The following is a 15072-nucleotide window of genomic DNA, read 5'->3' as shown; positions in this document are numbered from 1 at the left end:
TAGTCCATGAATATTAGAGTTAATATCTCAAAAGAAAGACCTAATATAGGCACCTTAAAGCCCCACAATATAGGCAAACTTCTTTGAGCACTCTATTGTACCAATAGGGTTTTAGAAAGACGCCTATCCATTTTGGAAGCTAGTCATATTGCCATATCTTCTCTTGTAGTAGGAATCTCCTGTTGCCTTCACATGGCTTGAAATTTGTGAAATGAAGGCAACATTTTGATGAAAATTTTGAGGTGGGGAAGCAAGAGAGGAGCAACAATAAGTATAGCCAATTAGTCCTCAATCAATTAGTTGTTCTTATCCAACCTCCATAAGAAATTTGAAAAAAATTAGGGTTTGTTATTGTTTTATCTTAGAGTTTGGAGGTTGAGATAGGGTTTCAAAGGGCCTAAGTTTTTGTGTGTCCAAAGGATTTTTGGAAGTAATAATACTCAATATTAAGAGCCTACAATATTTGCTCAAGGTGGTTAAGAGCACAATCTAGAAGATAGGCATCTTTAGATTCACAAGGCATATCGTATGAGATTAATGTCGATGCAATGCGAGAAGCACATGGTTTATTGCATTATCAGTCATGATTACCCTAGAGAAGGTCCTTTAAAGGGAGCGAGACCTTTTCCAATATTTACACTTGATTAACCACTTTTGTCAGCACTCTTATGATTTGAAAGATGCCTCAAGGATATACCCAAGGATCAAACTCACACAATGCTCAAATTGGTGTTGACCTACTTGTTATTAGTATCATAGTTATTATTATATTTATTTAAAGAAGTTAAAATATTGAAATCATGTTTGGCTTTGTTTTGATCGAGCTATTGTTAAAAATGGCTTCAAACCTCTTTGTTATTTTACTGGTGTGGTAATTATATGATTGTTCCCTTCTTAAGCTCATCGTCAACATTATTTCCTACCCTTCTTTTCTTGTGGGATATGATGTGTTTGGATTGCTTACTATTAGCAAGAAGAACCAGTACATCTCATATCCTCAATGTTTAATGGATCGGTTTGTGGTGGTCCTTGGTTTTGAGACAAGTGTAATCTAAAGTTGCATGCTGAAAGCACATAAGTAGCACCTCGGATTGTTAGGGGCGTTCGGAAGTAATGAATCAAATAGCGTTTTCAATCTAGGTCCAACATCTTTTTCTTAGGCGATGTGACAAATTAAGATGGCGGTTTTCGGTCAAGCAAATCATATGTTGTAGTTTCTCGACGGGTGAAAAGAAGGTGGTGGAGTTTTCATAAGCCTCAAATTTAAAAATTATATGAACACATCCGTTGCCAGTCAACAAAGCGCCCGTGGCCTAATGGATAAGGCATTTGACTTCTAATCAAGGGATTGTGGGTTCGAGTCCCACCGGGCGTGACATGAAATTCTAAATTATTTGGATCAGTATTGAGATCTACTAGATGTGCGACTAAAGTTTTTTGCCGAATGAAAAGTTGGGAAGACTAATAAATGTGACCACATAAATGTTGGGAAGACTAATAAATGTGACCACATAATCTTTAAACCGTGTTAACCCTCCCTTTAGTTGCTCACGGCTCATTCTAAGATCCAATAGCTTTATCAAATATTTGATAGGTTAGTAAAAAGTTACTTCCAACAAATATTCGATAGGCTACTAAAAAGTTGAAAAATTAATAAATGTAACAACATTTTTGTCAAATATTTGTTTAAATTGTGACTAAATCTATTTGTTTAAAATTTTCAAGTTAGCAAAAAGTTAGCATATTAATAAATTGGAGACTTCACGATGTAAATGCAAAAAAGTAGTATTTATGTATATTGTAGAATGCTTAGAAATAGGTGGGCTAAAAGATCCTTCACTTCTATTATTTATTGTTCTCTTATACAATAAAATAACTTATCGAGTTTATCCAAGAAACAAATTACAACCAAATTCTATTACGCCACATATATTAGTCGGATGGCTTATCTCAACAATACCTCACACGGGCATTTAAAAGGGAGGAGTGTTAGGATCAATAGCTAAAAGGAGGGAACTTTTTGGATCAATTTGGATCGTTCATCAAAATGTCAAATTGTGTAAGTAAATTAGGATGTGTAAGTCAACTAGGACATTCGATAAATTAGCATTTGGAAAAATGGAGTTATAAGAATAAACAAGTTAAAAGTAGCTTTCATAACATACGCATACTATATGGTCTAAATGGACCATATACTCGTTAAATGTTTTAAACCTTTCTTTAAATGCTTAGGACTCATTTTAAAACTTTAAACAATTTCATCAAATATTTATTTAATTTGTGACTAAATTTATCTTCTAAAAAATTATAAGTCATTGAGAAGTTGAAAGGTTTAAATTGGAGGCTTTGGGATATAAATGCAAAAATATAATATTTATGTATATTATAGAATGCTTAGAATAAGTGTGGAGAAAAATGCCATTCTCTTTTGTTATTTATTATTATATGTTATATAATCAAAAAAATTATTAAGTTCGACCAAGAAATATATTACAATTGAAATTTGTTATGCTACGTGTCCCTCCTGTTGTAGTATTAGAACTAAATAAAATACTTAATCCCAAAACCAAACGAGTTTCTAAAATATCTTTAATTAATATATACTCACTCAAACATATTAAAAACAATGAAAAAGAATCTAAAACCTTAAAGATCACACCAAAAAACTCACTTCAATGCCCCCCCCCCCCCCCCCCCCCCCCCCAAAAAAAAGAAAAGTCATTAAACACTCAATAGCTAGACCCATGCTAGAGAATAGTATCATAGTATGAGACTTGACGGTTTACAATCTAGAAGAGGTCTTCTTGAAGTCTAAATTTTGTTCTCTAGAAAAAACATGAATTTGGTGAATGGGAAGTTCTCTATGCTTGCAAATTGAATAAGGAAGAGGTGAGAGTTATGAGAATGAGGGACATGGAGTCTTATGTATATAAGGTCTGAGATAAGAGTATCTTTACACATGACCATTAAAATAATAATAATTAAAGATGTTAAAAATCAAATTATCTACAAAACAAAAAAATCTAGTGGGTTAGCAAAATATATTTTATTATTCTTCATTTCAAGTCCATAATCAAATTGTATATGAATCTCAACTCAATGCAAATCTATAGTTGCCACCTATGAGGGTCTCCTTTATTCCCTTTTCCACTTGGAAGAAAATAAAAATTATTATGCGAGCATCAAAACGTAACAAATCATTGACAAACATATATAAACAAACCTTTCTACATCTAAGTCGAATGCTAAAATGATTAGTGCCCACACTCCCTATCAAAGTTAGATGTTCATGCACATTTAATAAGCTCCAATACTAGTTCATTGAGACTTTCTTTACTAACCCATTTGGCATATGAATTTCATTGTGGACCCTCATCTTAATTGGACTCTAAAGAGATATACTTACCTTTTTTCTTTATCCACCATTCATAATGGACATGGATGTATAGTAAAAAATGTACATTCAAGCAATGAAATGCAATGCTAGTCTAGGTATTCTACATGAGCACAGATCACCTCTATGCACACTATACACATTATCCCAAATAGACGCGATGAACTCTTCACCTATAACTTTATAAACTGACAAATGAGGATGATAATGTGGATTAGTAGCTTTGAAAAAATATTAAAAAAATATAAATTAGCCACTCAATTGAGTTGAATGCCAAGCAAAGAAGAAGTTCAAGAGCACCATATGGATTTAAAGATATAAACACTTTTTTTAAATTAATGCTTTATAGTTGAGAGGGCTTTGTGAAAATTTTCCATCCATTAAGATTTTGCCTACATCAATATACAAAGCTTCAAACATTCTTTCCTCTATTAAATTTGATGAAAAAAAATTGTAAGTAGAGAAGATATATATAATAGATAAAATTCCTGAGTGCAAAGTAACATGACTAAGAAATCGAGTATTGCAAAATTACAAAATGACTTACAATTAGACGGGAATACATGCCACATATCATGGGGACACACTTCAAATCTTTTCCACTGTATACATGTTGTACTAATATAAGTAGAATACCATCTCTAACCTCTTTCAACCCAAGAAATCTACATTTCCAATAATTTTCCAATAACTCAAGATTTCCTACTCAAAGAGGGTCTATTGCTCTTGTTGTAGATGCATGAATCTTTCTTGAATGTTAATCCTATCCATTGTCTATGCTTTCCCTTTATATTATGAACATAAAAAGCATTGACAAAATCTTAAGGATGTCATTGATGACTTGTAGATGCCATCAAAATGACTTTAGGGGGAAGAAGAAACTTATAATCTTGCGAAGGAAGAAAGAAAGGAGCTGACTAAAACAAAGGGATGAAAGGTAACTATGAAGCACCAAATGACAATGTGGACTTTATGGTTATGGCTATGGTTGTAGAAAGAAGGATGTATTGACAAGATTTGATAGATGGATTTGTAGAGTGGAGAGGGGGAATGCTGAAAAAAGAAGCATTTCTCATAAAAATATAGAAAACAATCTTTCATTTGACTATACACAATATGAAATGAGTTTTTTAAAAGGAAAAAGGAGCCATTTGAGAGAGGATGAAAAAAAAAAATCAACTTTTGCTTCTCTCACTTTTGGATGCCTTGTGGGGCTTATCTAAGATGGGGGCCACATTGTTAGAGGTAAAGTTTTTTTTTTTTTGGTTTCAAAATAGGGGGACAAGCTTGCTTGTAGTGGGTCCAAGGTGAAAAAGGGAGTGGATAAAATTTACACACTACTTCTCTCCCATTGGTCCACCTCAAATCTCTTGTCATGAATAAAGTCATTAATTCCTAAGCTAAATGGCCTTTTTTATGTCCAGACTTCTACCAATGACATCTCCTTTAACATCTTCATGCTCTCCACCATTTGGGTGCACTAAGTCTGTTGGGGGTAAAGGCGCCTCTGCCTAGCCGCCCGTGTATTACTACATTGACAGTCAAGCACCAAATGACAATGTGGACTTTATGGTTATGGCTATGGTTGTAGAAGGAAGGATGTATTGGCAAGATTTGATAGATGGATTTGTAGAGTGGAGAGAGGAAATGCTAAAAAAAGAAGCATTTCTCATAAAAATATAGAAAACAATCTTTCATTTGACTATACACAATATGAAATGAGTTTTTTAAAAGAAAAAAGGATCCTTTTGAGAGAGGATGAAAAAAAAAAAAATCAACTTTTGCTTCTCTCACTTTTGGATGTCTTGTGGGGCTTATCTAAGATGGGGGCCACATTGTTAGAGGTAAAGTTTTTTTTTTGGTTTCAAAATAGGGGGACAAGCTTGCTTGTAGTGGGTCCATGGTGAAAAAGGGAGTGGATAAAATTTACACACTACTTCTCTCCCATTGGTCCACCTCAAATCTCTTGTCATGAATAAAGTCATTAATTCCTAAGCTAAATGGCCTTTTTTATGTCCAGACTTCTACCAATGACATATCCTTTAACATCTTCATGCTCTCCACCATTTGGGTGCACCAAGTCTGTTGGGGGTAAAGGCGCCTCTGCTTAGCCGCCCGTATATTACTACACTAACAGTCACCGCCACCACTGCACACTGCAGGTGGCGGGTGCCCATCACCGTCACTTTATTCTTTATTCTTTTAGTGACAGTTTGAATAAAGGAAGGCCCGGTCACACATTGTGACTGTTGGAGTTCCCATTTCTAGTCTCTCCCTTTCTTGCTCTTGCTCTCCCGCCATAGCTCTCGAGTCCAACCTTCGATCCGTCGCTCCCTTTTAACTGGTATCACAGCTTTGCTTTCCGACTCTTGAGCTTGGTTTGCGGCATTCTTAGCATCCCATCGACTCCCTATTTGCATTGGGTCTCCTTCTCGGCAGCCATATCCGACTCCTTCGAGCTCCCGTCACTCCCCGTCTTCTCGAGCACCTTCTCGGCATTGTTGGGTACCTTCAGGGCATTACATCAGAGGTATATGATCATTTTCTTCAGGGTTTACTTCAGTTCTCAGGTCTCATAGGCTGTAAAAAAGATTGGGGTAGCCACCATTGAAGCTCCCTTGCTTCATATCTCACTTGCCTTTGAACAAGACTTGCTGGAGCTTGTTTGAGGCCTTCCTTGGCTTTAAACGGATCCCTCTAAAGCTTGGCCACCATTTTTTGTAGCCCCAGGACCAGCATTTATAGTTGGCAGAATCACACAGCCCTCCCATATATGTCTTCAGCATTGACAGTCACAATAGTAGCTCTCCCCCTCCATTGGCACTTGGAAAGGCTCCATTTTGGGCATATGAACATGCTTTGATGCTTGGTTTTGATGGTTGATGCGTTGGCATAGCATTTGGACAGATTTAACATTGTTTTGGGTTGATGCCCGGATGTTAGGGGAATGTATGCCTATTGTTTGGCAACCAGTTGGAGCTGATTTTGGTGCTGAAATTCTCAGTTTTGAACAATAAATCACTGCTGTACATAGTTGGGTTGAAGTTATTTTACTCATGTACACTTATGCCTATGCTTTTCGGGCTATGTTTCGGACATATATGGTGATGTATTGGCACTTGGGGCTCGACATAGAGCTTGGTTTTGATTCGGGATCGTTGATTGAGCTTGAGCTCGCTTTGCAAAGCATTTGGATGCTACATACGGATGCTCTACCGCCTACATGTTCGGGATGTACTATTGATGTATTGTCTTGGACTTATGTCATTGGCACTGTGTCTTGCCTTGGCTTGAGCTCTTGAGCTCGTACATACAACTTTTGTGCTAGTGGGAGCATTCTTGAATGCTTATCAGACATTGAGCAGGTGGTACTTTTATGCATTGAGCCGTTACATGCTATTGAGCAGTTATAGACACTTGAGACTTTGGGAATTTTTACCTTTTGGGATGATACATCATATGTCTTGGTTTACTGTATGCTTATGAGCTAAGTCTCAATTTCGGATGCGTATCTTTGTGAACTGACACCTACTTGTGTCAAGTTTTGGTAGTGGCAGGAACACTTTGCCCCGTTGCTTGGGGGGCGTGCCTACTCACTGGCAAATGTTTGTATGACATACTTGGGTGTTGGATTCAGGCTTATCGACCATCATATGCTTATGCTATGCCCGCATGATGCCGGCTTTGGTCTTGGTAGTATTTATCTGATTGCCTTGGGATCCGATTTTGGCACTGTTAGCTCTCTTTTACTAAAATCTGAAATTTATTACAGCAAGCATATATGTATGGACTGACATGGATTTTTCATACTGAAACACTCTGAAATGATGTACTTTCACTAGTACTTGGTGGGAAACAGCTTTGGTTCCACTTTCTTCGCTATTTTTCCTCGATTTTGGTGATTTTTTGGTCATTTTCTGCAGTAAACAACAAGCAGTTTTGAACTGTCTGCAGTCTTCCAGCCTGCATTATAGCGAGTTCGTCCCTGATCATGCTATTTTCAACATCACTAAGCTTGACGGTACGAATTACTCTTATTGGAAGAAATAGATTTGGCAGGTGTTGGTGCAGAAATTGCAGATCAAACCTTTGAGGTTAAGCGGACATCCGCGTGCAACTATGCTAGATGAGGAATGGCTTGAGCTTGATGAGTTATGCAAGTCCACTATTGTATTGTCTCTCACAGAACACGTTCACTATAATGTCTTTGAGGAAGAATAGAGTGCATGGAAGTTGTGGGAAAAGATCAAAAATCTCTATGACAAGAAAAGTCCAGTGAGTTAGATGTATTGGCTGAAGCAGCTTATGGATCTGTGCATGAAGGAGAATGTGACTATGTTTACTCACTTGAGCCAGTTCCATGCTATACTCAAGAAGTTGACTTCGCAGGACATCACTTTTGCAGAGGATGCCACTTCTCTTTTCTTGCTTGGTACTCCTAATGAGTCATGGGATGTATTCGGCACTGCATTATGTGCCTCTACTGCTACCTTGAAATTATCTAATGTTGAGAGTGCTCTTCTGCAGGAAGAGGTTAACCGTAAGAATTTGGATGCCTCTCGTGTGTCTCATGCTATGATAGTTAGAGGCAGGAATGATGGATATGGAAAGCATGGCAGTGGTAGTGTCTGTGGACGGGATTCTCAGAAATCTCGGTCCAAGTCTTGTGGGAAGTCACGTAGCGAATCCCGTGGTAGGAATGCACATGTTACTTGTCACCATTGTGGAAAAAAGGGCCATATTAGGCCACAATGCCATGAATTGTGCAATGAAAGGTGCAGAGATAAGGGGAAAGACAAAGTGCAGGATAAGTCTTCTGATCGCAGCATAGTACCTGCAAAGTCCAGTGTTAAAATTGAAGAGATCAATGTTATGCAGCCTGAGAATGTTGATGATGATGATTATATCCTAGCAGCTTTTTCTAGTGCTTCGCAGATGACAGAGATACACTCTATGTATGCACAGTGTTGGCTCTTGGACTCAGGTGTGCGTCCTTTCATGTGACACCTTGCCGAGAGTGGTTTCATTCATATCGTACTGTTTCGGGTTCTGTGCGCTTGGGTGAGGACAGCTCTCTTGATATTGTGGGCATTGATGATGTTAGGCTACAGTTTCCTTCAGGCAGCAGTTTTGTTATGTAGGATGTACGTCATGTACCTACTTTGACACGTAGTCTCATGTCAGCTGGACAGCTTGATGATGCATGATATCATGTATGTTTTGGAGACTCTGCATGGAAGATCACTCGTGGGGCAGACTTGTATCTCTTTGGCATGCCCGTTTGGGCCTCACAAGTCTGCCCCACGAGTATCTCTTTGGCATGCCCGTTTGGGCCATATGTATTTGAAGGGAATGAAAATGCTTTCTGGTTTGCAGTACTTACCGCCCCTTGATTATACATGTTTTGATTCATGTGAGCATTGTCTTTATGGCAGGCAGAGTAGGTCTATGCATAAGAAGTCTGGTAGGCCACGCATGAGTGAGCCCTTAGCATTGGTACATTCGGATATCTGTGGGTCCATGTCTATGGATAGTGCCAAGTATTTTGTTACTTTCATAGGTGATTTTTCACGAAAAGTTTGGGCTTATCCCATTAAGCTGAAATTCGATGTCTTGGCTGTGTTTCAGAGATGGCTTGCATTGGTTGAGAACCAGTCTGGGTATAGGCCAAAATGCCTGAGGACAGATAATGGGTGTGAGTATGTCTCACGTGCTTTTGAGCAGTTATGTGATAAGAGGAGTATTAAGCGTCCGTTGAACACCCCCTACACCTCCCCCAGAATGGTTTGGCAAAGCGGATGAATAGAACCATCCAGGAGCTTGTATGTGTAGTATGCTTAACCACGTAGGCCTACCATAGAGCTTTTGGGCTGAGGCCGTTAGTATAGCTGTGCATATCATAAATAGATCACCTTCTAGTGGTTTGGATTTTCAGGTTGCCGAGGAGGTATGGACTAGAAAACCTCCCTCTTATGCGCATCTCCGTGTCTTTGGATGTGAGGCATTTTGCCATGTGCCCAGGGACAAGAGAAGTAAGCTGGATCCTAAGAGTGTCAAATGCATTTTCCTTGGTTATGGGGATGTAGGCAAGATGGGTTACCATCTCTCGGATTTGCAGGTGCGAAAAGTCATCCGTAGTCATGATGTAGTCTTTCATGAAGACAAGATGCATAGGCAGCCTGAGAGAGTTGTTGAGATCTGTAGGGTCATATTTTAAGAGGAGCCAAGAGCTCCCGCACAGCCAGTTGGATAGCCTATAGCTGTAGCAGATGCTCATGGTCAGGGTGTTGGACAGGCAGCTGGCAGGCAGTAGAGCCTGTCGTGAGACGGTCTACTAGAGATAGACGTCCACCTGATAGATTTCAGCCCTCGATACATTATGTCTTGGTTATAGATGCAAGAGAGCCTTTCACCTATGATGAGGCTATGCGCAGGGGTGACAGTCACTCCTAGGAGAGGGCTATGCAGTCTGAGATAGACTCCCTGCATAAGAATGATACTTGGGATTTGGTTTCCTTGCCTACGGGCAAGGAGGCTTTGCCATGCAAGTGGGTGTACAAGCTAAAAAGTGCCCCTGGACACCCCAAGCCAGCATACAAGGCTAGATTGGTAGCAAAGGGTTTTAAGCAAGAGCATGGTGTGGACTTTGACGAGATCTTTTCTCTTGTGGTTAAGATGACCACCCTGCGCTTAGTCTTGGCTTTGGTTGCTCAGCTTGATTTGGATTTATACCAGATGGATGTCAAGACGGCTTTCTTACATGGGGACTTACATGATGAGATTTATATGGAGCAACCTAAGGGCTTTGCAGAACCTGGCAAGTAGCACCTAGTGTGCAAATTGAAGAAAAGTCTTTATGGCTTGAAACAGGCACCTAGGGAGTGGTATCATAAGTTTGATGCCTTTATGCAGCCGCCGCAGGGCTACAGCCGGAGTGCTATGGATTCGTGTCTTTACACGAAGAAAGCCCGTGATGGTTCTTTATTGATTTTGGTACTCTATGTGGATGATATGCTGATAGAGCAGGGAAAGCTCATGATGAGCTAGATGCTCTTAAGGCTCAGCTCAAGAAGGGCTTTGAGATAAAAGATCTAGGACATGCCGCTCACATACTTGGTATGCGCATTAGACGCGATAGGCATCAGGGACTCCTCTACTTGTCAGAGAGGGAGTACATTTATAAAGTCCTTGAGCACTTCCGCATGCAGGACGTAAAGCCTATTGGTTGTCCATTGCCTTCTTATGTGAAGGTATCATAGGCTGATTGTCCGTAGACAGATGAGCAGAGGGTTGAGATGGCCAAGATTCCCTATGCATCCGCAATGGGCAGTCTTATATATGCCATGATAGCCACTCGTCCAGATATTGCCTTTGCAGTTGGTGTTGTGGCACGCTATATGGCTACACCTGGCAAGAAGCATTGGGATGCCATGAAGGGTATCATGAGGTACCTGAAGGGCATTGCAGATATGTGCATATGCTATGGCAGCCAGGATACAGGAGTCGTGGGGTACACTGACTCTGATTATGCAGGACATGCAGATAGTAGGAAGTCCACTTCCGGCTATGTATTCACTTATGCTGGAGGTGCTGTTTCTTGGATGATGCTATCCCTACACTGCATTCGAATTCTATGAGTTCTATTCAGTTAGCCAAGAATCCGGTCTTCCATGCGAAGATGAAACACATTGAGATGAGGTATCACTTCATACGTGGGGTCATCGAGGACAAGTCTATTGATCTTGTCAAGATCTCGACTGACCAGAATCCTGCAGATCTACTCACAAAAAGCTTCTCTACAGAGCGGTTTGCCTTCCTCAGGAGGTTGATGGGCGTGGGATGAGATGACGTCTTTCCTCATCCTGTTGTACATGTGTACATGTTGTACTATCTTTTTTCTTTTTCTTTTCACTCCTCATTGTGGCAGATTCACCTTTAAGTGGGAGGTTATTGGGGATAAAGGCGACTCTGCCTAGCCGCCCGTGTATTACTACACTGACAGTCACTGCCACTGCACATTGCAGGTGGCCGGTGCCCGTCACCGTCACTTTATTCTTTATTCTTTTAGTGACAGTTTGAATAAAGAAAGGCCCGGTCACACATTGTGACTGTTGGAGTTCCCATTTCTAGTCTCTCCCTTTCTTGCTCTTGCTCTCCCGCCATAGCTCTCGAGTCCAACCTTGGATCCGTCACTCCCTTTCAAAGTCTTAGTTTTTTTCATTATAGCCACAAAATCATCTTCATCTACTAGCTCCATGAGAGCTAAAAACAAGGGTGGAAAGAAGTGGGGTAGGCCATCTAGTTCTAGTGATATCATATAAGAGTAGAGGAAAATGCAAGAGTTGATTTATGGCACATTAGACTAGCTCTATTACTACCAAGGCTATTTAATGATAATCCACATTACTCCATTAGGCCCTCCAAGGGTTGCAACTTCACTTTCTAGGTCCAGCTCACACGGTAAGATCATGTGGAGTTGCACCAATATCATAGTAGCTTCATGATGATATTTGTGTCCCCACATGCAAGGTATTTCTATAGCCATGGATTGATTGGAAAAAAGATTCCTCTCACATAAGGATAGCCACATACAAAAAGATGGATTAAGAGGGTGTGGAAAGGTACACCATCCAATCGATAAACATCTTTCTGTCAAAGCTACTAGTATATATCAAATTGCCCCTTAGGGGTAGATATTCCAAAATGTTCCCTATCTATCCAATGACATGCCTTTTGTGTAAGAATTCAAAGAAACGATTGTCCTAAAAATTGCTTTTGTTAGAGGCAACCTAAAAATTGATTTTCTTGAAGGCAAAGGTGGAGTGGATAAAGGAAATTGGAAGTCATTCAACATTCTTTGTGATTCTGAGGTTTATTTATCTTTTGATTAGTAGACGAAGATCTCCCATGAATGATATCTTTAGTATTTATAAAGATTTCTTGGTAGCTATTAGGAACCTTAGTCCTAATCTTTGGATATACAAAATATTTTATAAAAAGATAGCTATAATAGGTTACTATGCCTCAATGCATTTTTCCACGATGCTCTAAATTCTTATCTTTTCTTAGTTAATATAATATTAACCATATCATTTTAAAAAAGAATTTAAAGGGTAATCACCATGAACCCCCTCTCTCTTCCTAATAACATTCAAATGTCCCTTCTCACCTTCGATAGTACCATAGCATTTAAGCCACACCTTGAATTGTGATTCATAATATCTTTATTGCATTTAAAAATTTGAGCTCATGTAGCTAAGTGTAGGTATAAAAATTTTTGCCATTTAGTCCTGAGATTCTAACCAAAGATTCTTTATTAGCTCGATTAGATTTTTTTTTGAAATACATACAATGATTATTATGGAAAGATTTTTCTTACACGATGATTTTCTTCTTGCAAGCTTATTGGACCATTCATACTAGTGATCTATTTGAGCCTAACATGCATGTGTTGTCTACTTTGCACATCTAGCTCACACATTCTCTTTTGTATTTCACATCCTTTTGAGCATCTTTATGCAAGCTACCATGAGCTATCACAAAACTCATTGGATTACTATTTGGTGCATATCTCATTCGAGCTCACAATGGGATACCATGGATACAAATTAAGATTCTTACTATGACTCATATTGTGATTATTAGTTGTGATTAGCATGTGTAACCTTACTCTAGCTATCTATGTATTGCATTTGCATAAGGTTATACCTTCTAGATCAATTGTCAAATAATCTTTAGCATCACCTAGACCTATTTGATCATCTATTGTAACATACCCACCTTTTTCTCCAATCAATTGTGCATAACCACCCTTATTTTCTCCTCGTTGTATGCTTATCAATAAGTTTTCACATTTATATACATTATATATCTCAATATAAGCTAAAATTGATTGATCTTCCATCTAATGACTTAAATAATTTAATAGGATTTAATTATGATTTTTAAAATTTAATTTAATCATTTCTATTTTTATAATTTTATCAAAATTTATTTTAATTTTTCTTCAATTGTAAAGAATTATTATCAATTTTTAAAGTAATCCTAATTAGTTATAATATTAATTAATCTTTATTTTTAATTATATTAATATTTATTCCTAAATTTTTGAAAAAAAGTTACAAAATTTATTTAACCACAAATACCCTAGAAATATCTCCCATTTTATGTTAAATTTTATTTAATTTTAAAGTAAAAAAGTTTAAAAATTTAACTGATTCTTGGTTGTTTATTAAAAAAAGCACGCACACACACACACACACACACACACACACACACACACACACACACACACACACACACACACACACACACACACACACACACACACACACACACACACACACACACACACACACACACACACACACACACACACACACACACACACACACACACACACACACACACACACACACACACACACACACACACACACACACGGTAGCTTCATGGCTTATCTCTCTTCTTTTCTTTCTAGTCTTTCTCTCTCTCTCCTCATCACTCTTTCTCTCTCATCTTTTCTCTCTCTTTTGCTCTTCTTTCTCTCACCTCTCAGTCCTCTCCTTGACAAGCGATATCGAAACATTGGTCTTTGATCCATTTGGTACAATCCTTTCTTGGATTTTATTCATAGTCTTGTTACTTCTTGGTTACTCAAGGATAGGGTGTCAGTCGGGAAAATAGACAAGTGCAGTGACCAAGGAGACCAAGGACAACTAGTCAGAGTTAATTGGAGTACTTAAAGGAAAATTTGGAGGTATCATGGACAAAATGAAGGTCGTGCATCAATAACGGGCTATTTTGGAGGGAGTTAGAGTTAGTCTTGGTTAGAAGTTCAATTACTTTTCAGGACAAGCTTTCTCCTTCTTCTCCCTCTCAAGCTTTTGGATGAAGCTTCTATGGTGGTTACTAAGAAATCTAATCTCTCACTTCGCAGTGAATTGATTTTTTCTTTTGGAGCTTGGGGTAAATGATCTTGGCATAATGCTCAACAAATGGAGTACACTTGATGAAGGTTTTAACCAAGCAGTCAACCAACATTAGCTAGTGTAATTTTTGGCACAATTTGCACTAAATTCCTACATGCATTTTCTCCATCTTCAGTTGATCAAACTTCATTCTTGGTTCCTCAAGCAACATTTGGCCATTTCTAGAAGGCAAGGCAGCTATTATTTGGTCCTCTGAAGCTTCTTTTTCATCTTGGATTGTAAGGAATTGGGAATACATGTGTTAGTGAGAGAGAGTTATTAATAATACCTTGTCACATTGACACATGTATAGAAGGTGTGAGACATGTAATTTTTGCCATCTTTGATCATAATACAATTATTGTCTCTCATCTCATCTGCTTGTACTCAGCTTTCATGGCTTCTCTCTCTTTTTTTCTATCTTTCTCTTCTTTCTCTCCCCTCATCACTCTTTCTTTCTCCTCTTTTCTCTCTTCTGCTCTTCTTTCGCTCACCTCTCAACCCTCTCCTTAAAATTTGTGTTAATAATAATAGTAATTATTCCCTTTTATCTTAGTACTACATCACATCCTCATGCAAAAGCATAATTGCAAACTATCTAACATAAAGGCTATTAAGCCTTATTTTGATTTTGGTTGAAAAAGAATGATTTATGGATACTACCAAAATGATGTTGTTTTGACAACCACAATCCACGTGTCATCATGA

The 15072-nt window shown here is 38.5% G+C and overlaps 1 non-coding gene across 1 annotated transcript; it reads left to right on the top strand.

The window, feature by feature from the left end:
- Positions 1 to 1302: 1302 nt before the first annotated feature.
- Positions 1303 to 1375, top strand: TRNAR-UCU (transfer RNA arginine (anticodon UCU)). The gene has a single exon. It is a non-coding gene; the product is annotated as a tRNA-Arg (tRNA).
- Positions 1376 to 15072: the final 13697 nt, after the last annotated feature.

This window comes from Lygodium microphyllum, chromosome 4, assembly GCF_053477565.2.
Source record: "Lygodium microphyllum isolate KBCC chromosome 4, Lygodium_microphyllum_v1.1.10, whole genome shotgun sequence".
Taxonomy (NCBI): Eukaryota; Viridiplantae; Streptophyta; class Polypodiopsida; order Schizaeales; family Lygodiaceae; genus Lygodium; species Lygodium microphyllum.
This window is presented reverse-complemented; position numbering and strand designations above follow the sequence as displayed.